The sequence below is a fragment of the Lutra lutra genome, chromosome 9 (assembly GCF_902655055.1).
Source record: "Lutra lutra chromosome 9, mLutLut1.2, whole genome shotgun sequence".
In the NCBI taxonomy this organism is placed as follows: domain Eukaryota; kingdom Metazoa; phylum Chordata; class Mammalia; order Carnivora; family Mustelidae; genus Lutra; species Lutra lutra.
The window spans coordinates 132978276-132992668 of NC_062286.1; the positions used below are offsets into that span (position 1 = coordinate 132978276).

At 49.9% G+C, this 14393-nt stretch overlaps 1 long non-coding RNA gene across 1 annotated transcript in view; it reads left to right on the forward strand.

Moving 5' to 3' along the window:
* LOC125109645 (uncharacterized) overlaps positions 1-11026 on the forward strand; it is a 37767-nt gene extending 26741 nt beyond the window's left edge. Inside the window, exon 3 of the long non-coding RNA XR_007130322.1 lies at positions 9857-11026. This is a non-coding gene — a long non-coding RNA (uncharacterized LOC125109645). The remainder of the gene's footprint in view (positions 1-9856) is intronic.
* The last annotated feature ends 3367 nt before the right edge of the window (positions 11027-14393 follow it).

Genomic DNA, 14393 nt, shown 5'->3' on the forward strand with positions numbered 1-14393 from the left:
GAGAGAGGAGAACCGAGGGGTGGTGGGGTCCCTCACACAGAGCCGTGGAGGCCAGCATGAGGCTGACGGAGGTTGTTTGGAGGAGGAATGAGTGGGTGTCCCTGGCAGGGGCTGGCACCTGAAAAGCCCTTGACAAGTTTGTCAATGGGACGGAACAGGCCCGTCAGCCTCAGAAGGAGGCAAAGTGCAGTGGGTGAAGGGCGTAGGAGGCCTCCTGCCCGGAGCCCAGGAGATCTCATGGGTGAGCAGCCTCTGACCCAGGGCCTGGAGCCACAGTGAGCTGTTCACCAGGCAGGAATGAGGGGAAGGGCATGCCAGGAAGGGGTATCGGAGGAGCAAAGGCGGGGAGCCAAGAGGGGGAGAGTTCCTTGGATAGCTCTGACTGCAGAGGAGAGAGCACAGGGAGGGGGGCGTGGGCCAGAGGGGAAGAAGGCCAGGCTGGAGAGGGAAGTGGGGCCTGGTCTCCCTGAGGCCTCTGGGATGGGAGTCTTGTGGGGGTATGCAGGAGGCTGGACCCCAGGAGAGGTATTTTCCTTTTTCTCTGATTTCCCAAGCAATGCACGATCCTGGTGGGAGGGTTGGAGAAGGCAGGGCATCAATAAAAGAAGGAGATGGAAAACGCCCATCATTCCGCTACCGGGAAATAAACCCCATTAACACTCGCTATGTGGCCTTGGACAAGTCACTTTACCTCTCTGGCCTCGGTTTCCATGTTCGTAAAATGGAACGGTAGCACCTGTCTCGTAAGGTCATTGTGAGGAATTCACACGTGAATCCATCAACGTGTTCAGAGCAATGTGAGCGCGCAGTGAGCGTCAGCCGTTATCGTCATTATTAACAATCTCATGACCGTTTTGGTGGGTTAAGAGCTCTGGCACTGGAATTGGGCTCCCTGTATTCTAGTTCTGAAACCCCCACTTCGTGGCTGTGTGATTCGGGGCAAGTGACGGCATCTTGGTGTCCCTCTGTTCTCCCTCTCTGTGCTAAGAAGATAATGAAGTTCCTCATGATGTTCTGGAAAGATCTGACAGGTAAATCCATGCAGGGCAATGGTAGCGTGAGTTCTGTTTGCAGGTCTTTCTTCCCAGAATTTTCACTTCATGTGTATTTTTTTCTTCATTGTCGCTAACACTGCCTATTTGATAGTCGCTCCCTCCTTCTTCCTTAGCAGTGGGACCATTTAGTGTTGGGGGCAGGTAAGAGACTACATTTCCCAGATTGTCTTGCAGCAAGGGATGACTAATGAGTATAAACAGAAGTTGTAGGTGAGGTTTCCAGGAAAGCTCTGGGGGTGGGGGGGTTGCTGATTCAGCTAGGAGGTACAGTTCCTTTTGCCTCCTTCCTCTGCACCCTTTCCACCCCCCCACCCCCCACTTCTTCGTACTTTCTGCCTGGAGCTCAGATACGATGGCTGGAGCTTCAGGGGCCACCTTGAACCATGTGGCAAACATGGAAGCATGGAAGCCACCTACTGGGGGTGATGAATCTAGAAGATAAACGTCACTTGGGTTCCTGATGGTAGTGCAGCAGCCACACCGGTCTTTGCCTGCCTTGCCCTGGACTTACTTATATGATATAAAAAATAAAAATAAAAACAATCTTACAGAGGTCTCTGTCATTTTGGCTCCGTGTCACTGGCAGCTGAAGCTATTTCTAACTGACACATTTGCCCGAGTGGAATCAACCTGTGTGGAACGGACAGACCCTCTTTTGCTAAGCCCAGCAAGGTTGAATCCTGGCCCCGTACCCTCTACATGCAAACCACCAAGGAGGTCCTCAGTTTGGAAGCAGAGAGGGTCAGTCCCTGCTGCACAGCTCACAGAGCTCGGGGAGGCGGCACCAGCATCCGACACCCCACACCACCCTGAATAACCCCTCCGCCTCGTCCTGCCACTGCTACCACCTGCTCCAGAGAGCCCGTAGCCTGCCAGGCCTAGGAGGCACCTTTGCTAGCCTGTCTGGGGCCAGCACAGCTGGGATCTCTGTGGGGTGAGTCTGGAGGCCAGGGAGCCAGGCTGGGGGAGCTTTTATTTTTATAGCTGTCACCAGATCCCTGCCTCACAGGCCCTAGCCCTGGAGCCCTGGCAAGGACGGAGGAGGTCAGGGAGGAGGAAGGCTCCTCAGGGAAACTGGTGGGTGTGGATCAGTAGGCCCTGGAAGAGAGAACACTGGGGCAGGAGTCGGGACTGCCCAGACTGCCCGACTCAAGCCAGATCTCAGTCCTCATGCTGAAACAGGGCTGGTCATCGAGCGCACCTTGCTCATGCTCCTGGGGGCTGGTGAGGGACATACAGATAATGGGGACCCTTTCCTTTCTTTAGTATTGAAAGTCAAGTGCAGAGCATTAGCTAACCCCTCCTTTTGGTTCTGAAGATGCTACCAGTCCTTGCAAAGCCCACATTGCACTTTTGTTTTATCTCCCCCCTTCATTTCAGCTCCCCACATCCATCCCCCCCACTTTTCACGGCCCCCACCCCACTGGGGTTGATATCTGTCCTTATATACGTGCGTCTTACTGTTTCACGTCTCTTTGCTGAAATATGCACACACAGGAAAGAGCACACGACATAGGCAGATAGCTCAGTGGTTTTTCCCTGCGTAGACCCTCTGGTGGAACCAGCATGCAGATCAAGAGACAGGCCATTCCAGCAGCACAAAAACCCCTTCTAGTACCTGTACCCCTTCTAGTTACAGCCACTCCCATTACCACCTAAGTGGAGAAAGGAGAAATCATTATCCTGATTTCTAACAGCAAACATTAGTCTTGCCTGTTTGTTTTTTAGAGAGGAAGAGAGAGAGGGGTAGAGGGAGGGGCAGAGAGAGAATCTTAAGCAGGCTCCACACCCAGCACAGAGCCAGACACGAGGCTCCATCCCACAACCCTGAGATCATGACCTGAGCCAAAATCAAGTCAGACACTTAACTGACTAAGGCACCCAGGCATCCCCAGTTTTCTGTTTCTACACTTTATATAGATGGATACACAGGGTATGCATTCATTTGTGTCTGATTTTTTTAAAAGATTTTATTTATTTATTTGACAGAGATCACAAGTAGACAGAGAGGCAGGCAGAGAGGGAGAGAGGGGGAAGCAGGCTCCCCGCTGAGCAGAGAGCCCAATGTTGGGGCTCAATCCCAGGACCCTGAGATCATGACCTGAGCCGAAGGCAGAGGCTTTAACCCACTGAGCCACTCAGGCACCCTGTATCTGATTTCTTTTACTCAGTATTGTAACTGTAACATTAATCCAAATTGCATGTATCAAGGTTTGTTCCTTTTCGTTACTGCCTAGAACCCTACTGCATGATGTACCACAACTTGTTTACCCATTTTATTACTGAGAGACATTTAGGTTGTTTCTAGCTTTTGACTCTTTGGAATTGGGCTGTGATGAACATTATAGAATACATGTCCTTTGGTGAACGTAGATACACATAGTACACATAGGAAATGCTGTGAGGATGTGAATTCCTATTAATGGTATTTAACCCTAGATCTTTTTTTAAAATTAATTAAAAAAATGTTTTTGTTAACATATAATGTATTATTAGCCCCAGGGGTGCAGGTCTACACACTTCACAGCACTCACCATAGCACATACCCTCCCCAATGTCCATAATCCCACCACCCTCTCTCTACCCTCCTCTCCCTGGGAACCCTCAGTTTGTTTTGTGAGATTAAGAGTCTCTTATGGTTTGTTTCCCTCCCGATCCCATCTTGTTTCATTTATTTCTTACCTACCTTGCCTCTCGACTTCCTCATATCAGGGAGATCATATGATAATTGTCTTTCTCTGATTGACTTATTTCGCTCAGCTTAATACCCTCTAGTTCCATCCATGTCGTTACAAATGGCAAGATTTCATTTCTTTTGACGGCTGCGTAGTATTCCATTGTGTGTGTGTGTGTGTGTGTGTGTGTGTGTGTGTGTGTATCACATCTTCTTTATCCATTCATCTGTTGATGGACATCTAGGTTCTTTCCATGGTTTGGCTATTGTGGACATTGCTGCTATAAACACTCGTAACCCTAGATCTTATTCTTACTTTTTTTCAATTTAAACTTTTTTTCTTAGTCTGTTTGGGTGCTAAAAGTTTTGAGTGCTGTAAGCTGAGTGGCTTGGAAACAACAGAATTTTATCTCTCACACTCTGAATGCTGAGAAGTCCAGGATCAGTTGGTGGCAGATACGGTGTCTGGTGAGGACCTGCTTTCTGATTCTTAGATGCTGGGTCCTCACATGGTGGAAGGAGTGAGAGAGGTCTCTGGGGTCCCTTTTATCAGGGTACTAAACCCACTCATGAAATAACCCTCACATTGGGTTATTTCAACGTATGAATTTGGAGGACACAAACATTCAATCTCTAGCCCTTTTCGTTTTGAAAAAGATGTCACATATATAGAAATGTTATAAAAACAGTATAAGGAACACCTTTTCCCCTGAATTATTTAAGAAAGAATAGGAGCACCTGGGTGGCTCAGTCAGTTAAGCATCGGACTCTTGATTTTGCCTCAGGTTGTGATCTCAAGGGTGGTGAAATGGAGCCCTGCTCCGGGCTCCACGCTCAGTGGGGAGTCTGCTTGGGATTCTTGATTTCTCCCTCTCCCTCTGCCCCTCCTCCTACCTCTCCCTCTCCTAAATAAATAAGTAAATAAATAGTTAACCTGTTGCCTTATCACCCCCTAATACTTTGATATATATATATCCTATAAACAGGGCCAATTTCTGTATAACCACAGTATAACCATCAGAATCAGGAAATTAACACAGCTCATTACCGCCATCTCCTTGAACCCATTTAGCTTTCATCAGCTGCCCTAACTATGTGTGCTAAAAGGGTCCAGTTCAGAATCACGTGTTGCATTTCGTTGCCGTGTCTCTTTAGTCTCCTTTGTTCTAGAACAGCTCCTCAGTCTTTCCTTGACGTTAGTGACCTTGACATTTTTGAGAATGATAGGCCAGCTTGTCTGTGGCATGTTTATCTGTTGTTTCCATACAGGTTATGCCCGAGTCTTCTGCAGGTAAATCACACACTTGATGCTGTGTTCTTCTCTTCAGCCCGTTATCCGTGCTGTTCACTTTCCCTGCCCCCTCCCCCAGTTTTATTGAAATATAATTGACATATAACATCATATAAGTTTAAGGAGTTCAACATCATGACTTGGTAGATGTATATATTAGGAAATGATCACCACAGTAAGTCTGGTGAACATCTATCACCTCATGTGGTTACAGTTTTTCCCCTTGTGATGACATTGATGATGTTCACTTCGATTATTTGACTGAAAGCGCTCTGCCAGTCTTCACAGCTGTAAAATTACTACCCCCCTTTGCAATAGTAAGGGTTTGAGGGGAGGTTAGGAGCCCCTTCTAGCTGGCTTCTGTGCCCTTCTGACATGTCCCCCTCATTCTCTGAGTACTTCCTTATTTTCTGGCACGAGGACCTCTAGGTGCTCCAGCTCATCTCCTGTCCTCCCTGCCCCAGCCCTGGAATTGGCCATTTCTCCAAGGACACCTGGCTCCTTCCAGTGGGGAACGGTCTCAGCACAAAGTGTGCTCATTGCTGCCGGAGTGTCACCGCTCCCTCTCTAGGACCGTGTGTGTATATGCACATGGACCTACACTTACATCTGTAGCATTTCTATATCTGATTATCTGTCTTCTATCTTCTGTCTTCTGTGTACCATCTATTTAGATAATTATGAGTTGACACGGATAATTCTGCTTCTCACCCAGTGCCCCAGAGTTTACTCTAATTTTCTCTTTCCGTGTTTGGAACTATCTTTCCCATCAGTGAGAAGAATGTTACCTTTCATTACTCTTAATTTTTATTTATGTATTTATTTTTGAGAGGCAGCGGGAGAGAGACTGAGCATGAGCACAAGCAGAGGTGGGGGGGAGAGGCAGGGGGAGAAGCAGACTCTCCGCTGGGCAGGGAGCCTGATGCAGGACTCGATCCCAGGACCCTGGGATCATGACCTGAGCTGAAGGTAGACGCTTAACTGACTCAGCCACCCAGGCATCCCAGCTTTCATTATTCTTAATGTATATGCTTATCTAGTTAATCCCCATATGTTACCAGTTTCCTGTTTTGGCATCACACTCCCTGCTCTGCCCACTCCCACCTGGCCTGGTGGGATGCCCTCCTCACTCTGCTCTGGCCCCCAAACTGTGCCACGTTTCTTCTGGATGTTGTCAGTTCAACTACCCCATGGAATTTACACATTTTTATTTTAATGTTTTATTTAATTTGAATATATACTCCCTGCTCATTGTCCAAAATTCAGATGGTATGAAAGGGTTTACAGTGAAAAAGCTGGTCTTCTGCCCCTGTGGCCCCCACATTTCCCTTCCCTTCCTGAGGGTTTTTCTTGTTGTGGGTGGTTTGTGCTAGCATGCAGGCACGGGCCCACACGTGATGGCCACACATGTCCCACGTTGCAGCACTGTCCACTGGTCTCCACTTTGCCTTTTTTTTTTTTTTTTAAGATTTTATTTATTTGACAGAGAGAGAGAAAGATCACAAGTAGTCAGAGAGGCAGGCAAAGAGAGAAGGGGAAGCAGGCTCCCTGCTGAGCAGAGAGCCCGATGCGGGGCTGGATCCCAGGACCCTGAGATCATGACCTGAGCCGAAGGCAGAGGCTTAACCCACTGAGCCATCCAGGCGCCCCTCCACTTTGCCTTCTTCATTCAACAACGTATCCTGGAGGTTGCTCATGTTGGCACTGCAGAGCTGCCTCACTCTTTTTTGTTTTTATTAAAAAAATTTTTTTTTGCCTTGTTTTAATTTTGTTGGAAGACTTGTTTATTTGAGAGAGAGAGAGAGAGAGAGCGGGGCAGGGGAAGGGAGGAGGGAGAGGGAGAGAGAACCTCAAGCAGACTCCCCGCTGAGCACAGAGCCCAACGTGGGGCTCCCTGTCATGGCCCTGAGATCATGACCTGAGCCAAAACCAAGAGTCAGCCACTTAGCTGACTGCATCGCCCAGTTGACCCTCAACTCATCCCTTTTCACGATCACACAATATTCCATTGCATGGAGGCCCCAGAATTATTTTCCTTTCGATGGCCATTGAGGTTGTTGCCAGCCCTTTTCCAGCTTGCACAACGCTCCACTAGACAATGATTATCAAACAGGTCACATTTGGCGTGAAGGCGACATAGATTCCTGGGACACCGTATTAGAGACGTCTTTTAGAGATGTCTCCACATGCTCTGTGACCGTCCGAATGACTCCTTTTTGCTCTGATCCCAGTGTGCCTCTGTGTGTAGCTGTCGCACGGTCACGATCGGTTCCCATGAATTCCCAACATTCCCACGAATGTTGCCACAGCCACAACCACCACAATGACAGACACCATCGAATGTGCCTCTGTCGCCATTAGCTGGTCTGGACACTGAGAGGGAATTTGGGGAGAGTGTTACTGATGAATGAACTGAGGTTGACTCTCCACAGTCCCCCTGCCAGTGCCCCACAGTTTCCCTTACTGCTCTTTGTTCCTTCACCATCTTCCTGTCAGTCTCACGAGTCCAATGGGCAAGTGTTCACATCTCAGCTTTGTCACTTAGATATTTGATCTAAGTGGCCTCTCCCTCCTGGGCCTGTTTCCTCATCTGTGTGTTGTGTCTTGTCCCATCCCTGACTACCGTGCTGTGTGGAGCTTGGTGGAAAGAAAGCCCTTGGTGGAAAGAAAACCAAAGTGTCCCATTCTGTTAGGGTCCCCAGGCTTTTGTGGCATAAGTTTCTACCTCAGGTTTAGGTTTAGGGACATAGTCACACTTAGTGAGAGGGAGCGGACTAGCCTGGAGAGGACCAGGGGGTCAGGAGGCTTCAGCTGGGATTCTTAGGTCCCAAGAAGAGTTGTAACCAGGTTTTTGATTTTGTAATATTTGAAGGGAAAATGCTAATGTAGATGGGAACTGGTTTCCATTCCTTCATTATTCATTCATTCATTCATTCATTCATTCCTTCTTTCATGTTTGTCTTCATAGCTTGGGACTTTAGGTAGGCAAGTAACTTCACTTTTCTGTGCCTATGTTCCCTCTTCTGCAACATGGGGATAGATGAAATAAGATGACGCATACACAGTGCTTGAATGGTGCTTGGCATAGCAAATGCTCAATAATATCAATTATCCTCACAATTCGTTCTTTTTTAAAAAAGATTTTTATTTATTTATTTGATGGAAAAAGACACAGCAAGAGAGGGAACACAAGCAGGGGGAGTGGGAGAAGCAGGCTCCCTGCTCTTCAGGGAGTTCTATGTGGGACTCAATCCCAGGACCCTGGGATTGTGACCTGAGCTGAAGGCAGATGCTTAATGACTGAGCCACCCAGGCACCCCACGATTCATTCTTTTTTTCAACAAATCATTTATTGGGAATCTGCTACACCCTAGACTTTGTTGTCTGTCTCTTTACCTGGAACTAGAAGCATGTGGAACCTCAGATTCTGTAAAATCAGAGCCCAGAAAAGATGCAGGATCTCAGGCCATAACCACCCCCCACCCAGCCATCTGGCTGCAGGGGGCGGGAAGATGGTCCAAGATACCCCATTCCGGCCAGGGATCCTGACACCCCTGTAAGCCCCGCCCCTTGGCTCCCCAGACCTTGGGACAGCCGTAGACCTCCAGCCGTGCTGATTGGAACCCTTGCGGACTCAGAACCAAAACAGACTTGGGTAGCAAAACCCTTTTTGTTAAAGGAGGATTCTCCTTAAGGTCCAGATGCTGCTGAAGGCCCAAGCGGCCTTTCCTTTGCAGCCAGCTGAGCTCTGGGAGAAAGCTGGCATTGGGACGCCTGGGTGGCTCAGTTGGTGAAGCGTCTGCCTTCTGCTCAGGTCATGATCTCAGGGTCCTGGGATCAAGTCTCGAGCCAGGCTCCCTGCTCAGAGGGAAGCCTGCTTCTCCCTCTGCCTCTGCCTCCTCTGGCTTGCTCAGGCTCTCTCTCTTTCTTCTTGCTCTCTCTTTCTTTCCAATAAATAAATAAATAAGTAAAATCTATGAAAGTGGGCAGGGTGAGTTGGCCAGGGCCTCACCCCTGCTGTTGTTAGTTTAGTGTAAACCAGGGCTTCTCGACCTTGGCACCACTGGCATTTAGGACAGGATCATTCCTTTTTGGGGGGCGTATTTATTTGGGGGAGGGTGTAGGGGAAGAAGGAGAGAGAGTCTCAAGCAGACTCTGCAGTCAGCAGGGCTCGATCTCATGATCCCGAGATCATGACCTGAGCTGAAACCAAGAGTCGGGTGCCTGACTGACTGCACCACCCAGGTGCCCCAGGATGGGATCAGTCTTTGTTGTGGGACACGGTCTTGTGCCTTTGCAGGTTCCCTGCCTTTATGCACTAGATGTCAGCAGCACCCCCTCATCCAACCCCTAGTTGTGACAACAACAAATATGTCTCCAGACATTGTCAAGGGTCCCCTGGGGGTACAAAGTCACCCTTAGTTGGAAATCCCTGGTGTGGAGGATCCAACAGCTGGGCAGAGCTGGGTGGCTTGCCCTGTGGCATTGGGGAAGCCCTCTGCACTCTTAGGGCCTCAGGTCCCCACTGCTTAGTTAGGGGATCAGGCGGAGCCAGCATTAGGGGGCCTCCAGCCTGGTCTGCCAAGAATTTTTGCTCTTCTGCATCCTTGTCTCTCTTTGCATCCTAGTTGCAAGTTCTAGGAGGCAGGGCAAGGATTGGGGCCCCGGGGCTAGGTCTGGATGGGGCCAGCCCCGTGTTTGTTCTTTATCCCAAGCCTGGCCCTCCCTCCAAATGCAGGAGAGGTAATAAATACAAATCTGGGCCTTGGGCTCTGTCTCCTTGAATCCTTGTAACAGCTCTGGGAGGTGGGAGCTTTTATTCTCCCCATTTTCCAGCAGCAGGACACAGCGCAACTGCGTGCCACCCTACTCAGCCCACCAGAACACACCATCACTTTTGTGAGGTCCGTGCAGAGAGGCGTGACCTGAAGCTAGCCATGAGGAAGCCTCAGGCAAATCCAAAGTAAAGGGCAAGCTACAAAGAGGCTGGCCTGTCATCCTCAAAATTGCCAAGGACAAGAGAAAGGCCACGGAAGACTGAGGAGCTGTTGAGAGAGCCCGATACAACCGAAGGAAGTGAGGTGTGGTCCTGGACCGGAAAGAAATCATAAAGACCTTCTTGGGGACCATTATGGAATGTCGAATATGACATGTGGGTTTGAGGGTGGTGTTGTATCGATGGTAAGTGTCACGAGTTTGTGTATTGTGTGTGTGTAGTGGGGGTCGGGGGCCGGGAGATCCATGCCGGAGGGTTTGCGGAATCAAAGGACATCACATCCACAACTGACTCTTCATCATTCAGGACAAGAGAGAAACATAAATAGAGAGGAAATGATGAAGTGGGACAGAACATAAATAATCTGGGCAAAGGAGATCCTGGAGTTCCTTATAACTCCCATAATTTTTCTGTAAGTTCAGAAGTTGTGCGACAGTCCGTTGAAAAGCAAATCAAAACATTTGACCTCCAAGAAACCCAAGAGAAATGAAAATATATGTCCACCAAAGAGACCTGCAAGCATGTTCATGGGAGTTTTATTTATAATAGCCCCAAGCTGGACACAGCCCAGATGTCTTTCAGCACGTGAGAAGATCAACAAATTGTGGGTCATCTATAAATGGACTACTACGCCGTGGTGCTGGGGGGCGAGCTATGGAGTCCTGCACACGATGGCTGAATGGAGAGCACATTGGCCAAGGGACCGAAGCCAGACACAAAAGACCACGTACCCTGTGATCGCTCTGATAGAAAGTTCTGGGCCAGGTCTGATGAATCCAGAAGTCACCACAGTGGTTCTTTCTGTGGCTGGAGGAGTTTCACTGCTCGGGAAGGGGCCTTCGGGAACCTTCTGGGCTGCTGCTAAGTTTCTGTCTTGACCTGGGTGGTAGTGATATGGATTTATACACACGTGAGTAAATACTCATTGAGATAAAAACTCAGCAAGACAGATTCCCTCTCGGTATTTACATATGTTAAACTCAAAATCAGAGTAAAAAAAGAAAAAAAATTTAAGATGCACATCAGACACAGGGGAATGAGGTGGGGTTGAAGGGACTAAATAAAACCGGTGTGGGGAGGGGGGCCCTGCATGACAATGCAGACAGCATGTCAGGAACTGGGAAGTTGGAGGGGCGCCTGGGGTGCTCAGTCCTTAAGCGTCTGCCTTGGGCTCAGGTCGTGATCCCAGGGTCCTGGGATTGAGCCCCGCTTTGGGCTCCCTGCTCAGCAGGAGGTCTGCTTCTCCCTCTCCCTCTTCCCCTCCCTATCTCTCTCTCTCCACTCTCTCAAATAAATAAAATCTTAGAAAAAGGAATTGAGAAGTTGGATAACTCAGCCCTTCGTACCTGAGTTCAAAAGGAAAAACCGAAAAGGACAAAAGTGCTCAGAGAGGGGGATTACCCTGCCTAAGGTCACACAGCTGGTGGGTCGCAGAGGCAGGATTTGAACTTGGGGCTGGATGACCCTGGGGTGTGCTCCTTACCCAGTGCTCTGGCCTGGACTCACTGGCTGGACAGCCCTGTTTGGCTCCCAGAGGCTTCCCCGGGGCCTGGCATGGATGGCGAAACCACTGTCTGGTGAAGGCCATTCCATCCCAGCATTCAAGACTCCAAGTGGGGCGAGCAAGCAGTAGGACGGAGGTCGGCCCGGGCAGCAGCTTGAATCACCAGAGACTCGCAGCCCTGCCAGCCTTGCCCGCCTCCTATTGTCCTTTGCCTTCCTTCCTGGGCCAGTGTGTGGGCTCTGGAGCTCCACAGCCTTCGGTGTGAATCTCCACTCTTCCTCCATCTGGCTGTGTGACCTGTGGTGAGTGGCTTTCCACTGTGTGCCTCAGTTTCCACTTCCAGAGCCTGCCCATGAGAGCAGATACCTAATGGTGTTGGTGGGCAGTGTGCTCAAAACTTGACTTATGCCTTCACACACTGACTACTCAGAGAGGGTACCTGCTATTGTTTATTTCTACATGTGGGAAGGGGGGAGCCTCTGTTGCCCTCAGGCTTCACAAACACCTACATGTTAAGACAGCTAGCATGGGATGGAAAGTTCTAGAGAAAGGAGCTTTCAGACTGGCTGGAGGTTACTTAGAAAACACTCCTAATTTCCATTCTGGGTTTTGAAGAAGTACTTGGTGAGCTAAGGCGGGGCTGGGGTGGGCTTCCCGGACAGTCACGCACACAGTGCTCCGTGCTCAGGAGGGGCCCCGCACGTGGTTTAATGGTCTGCCGCTGCGTCTGGAAATTCTTCATGATCTCAGGATGAGGGCCTTGGCATTTCTTGTGGCTGGTCCTGGGCAGGACTGTGGCATCTGGCGAGGTCACTCAGCACGTTCACCTTGATTGTGTCCTTGGACATTCAGGAACATTCTTTAACCTAGTGGGCCTCAGTCCTTTCATCTGGGAAGTGGGAAGAAGTGCTTTGTGCCAGGCCATAGGGAGATGAGAAGAAGCCAGGTCTCCTGGTACCCAGCTGCCATTGGTGGCTGAGCAAAGATGAAACTTGGGGAAATAGGGACTTGCCAGGCCTTATTAGCATGTGCCCCTAGAGCACATAGTAGGTGCTTGGTAGGTGCTAGCTGCTCTTTGATCCTTAGGCTGGCCTGTCTTTTCGCCTTGTGGGTGATTCAATTTTGATTTAAAACAGTGCTACTGGGGCACCCAGATGGCTCAGTCAGTTAAGTGTCTTCCTTTAGCTCAGGTCATGATCCCAGGATCCTGGGATTGAGCCCCGCATTGGGCTCCTTGCTCAGTGGAGAGCCTGCTTCTCCCTCTCCCTCTGCCCCTATGCACCCACCGCCACGCCCTGCTCATGGTCTCTCTCTATCTCAAATAAATAAATAAAAATCTTTTTAAAAAACCCCAAACAATGCTAGTAATACACACATCCATTTTCTTAAAATGTGAAAACATTTCCAATCAGGCTAGAGTCAGCCTTGGACCACCCACCCTGGGGCCAGCCCCTTCCTCGTGGTTCTATGATTTGAAGGTACAAACTTGCAGTAATCGCCTATACCTTAATGCTGTCCTTCTTTTTTCTTTTTTCTATTAATACTTTTTTATATTTTATTATTATTATTTTTAAAGATTATGTTTTATTTTTTAAGTAATCTCTGTGCCCGACGTGGGGTTTGAATTCACAACCTCTGTTATACTTTTTAAGATGTAAACTTTCCATGGAACCTAACCTGGGCCCAGAGGAGCTGGTACATTTTCAGCAATGCAGCCCACCCCATGCCCACTCACGGAGCACATCTTCTCGTGGCCTCCCACCACTCCCTGTTTTCTGGCCCATCTCTGGTCTCTGGTTCCTGAGTCTCTGCAAGTCAGGCCCATCTGGAAGCAGGCATCCATGATACCCCAGGATGGCCACACGCTTCGTGCCTAGGAAGGAAGCGGTTGGCAAAGATGCTGATGGAAACAAGAGGGAAAAAATGGCAAATGACACTGTTTGCCACAACAGCACCCAGGTCTGCATAATCGAGGAGTCTGTTGTCAAGGTGGGCTTGGGGTGATGGGAGTTTCTCGTAAAGCTTGTAAAGGCACAGACTGGTATCAGTGGGAACTGAGCCCCGCATTTTCCGGAAAGGAATAGTGACACTGTGGCTGTCCCAGGGCCCTCAGGAGGGGCCAGTGGACTTGGCGCTGGGGGAGCGCCCACCAAGAGAAGGTGATATTGAAGCAAAAACCTGAAAGAGGGAGGGGAGAGAGCCATGGGGGTGTCTGGAGAACGAGGGACTGGCAAGTGTAAGGCCCTGAGGTGGGACGAGGCTTCTCTGTTCCTGGAGCCGCAGGGAGGCCGGTGTAAGTGAGGGCAGGGCGGGACAGGGGGCTGGAGGGCATTGTGTGGATGTGGGTAGTGGGCAGGGGGGCTTCTGAGCAGAGGTGGGATACGATGTGACTTCCTTTCAGGGTTGGGAGGTGGTGGCAGCCCGGGAGAGGAGGGAGCACAAGGACAGAGCTGGTGGCGAGTGCTGAGCCCAAGGTCTGGCTCACAGCACGGACTGTAAACATCGTAAACATGTAAACATCGTGTTACTGTAGAGAGTGGTGCAGGCTGTAGATGGAGTGACCCGCTGAGCTTTAATGGGTGATGCCTGAGGGGTCCCTGTCTACCACACCCTCCCACCCTCCCACCGTGAGGGCTTGGTGCCCCTGGATGAGGTTGGGGTAGGGAAGGAAGGCCCCCACCACCCCTGCAATGGGACAGGATGGGCAGGTGAGTGGGAGGGGGAGGCCAGGCCAGGGCTGGCAGGGAGCTGGGAGCTGGCAGGAAGCCAGGGAGACAGTGTTCAGACTGGGAAGACAGGCTGGGGCTGGTCCTCCTGGGGAGATGGGCAGGAGGCAGGACCCGGCCCAGAGTGGAGCTTCCTTGCTTCCCAGC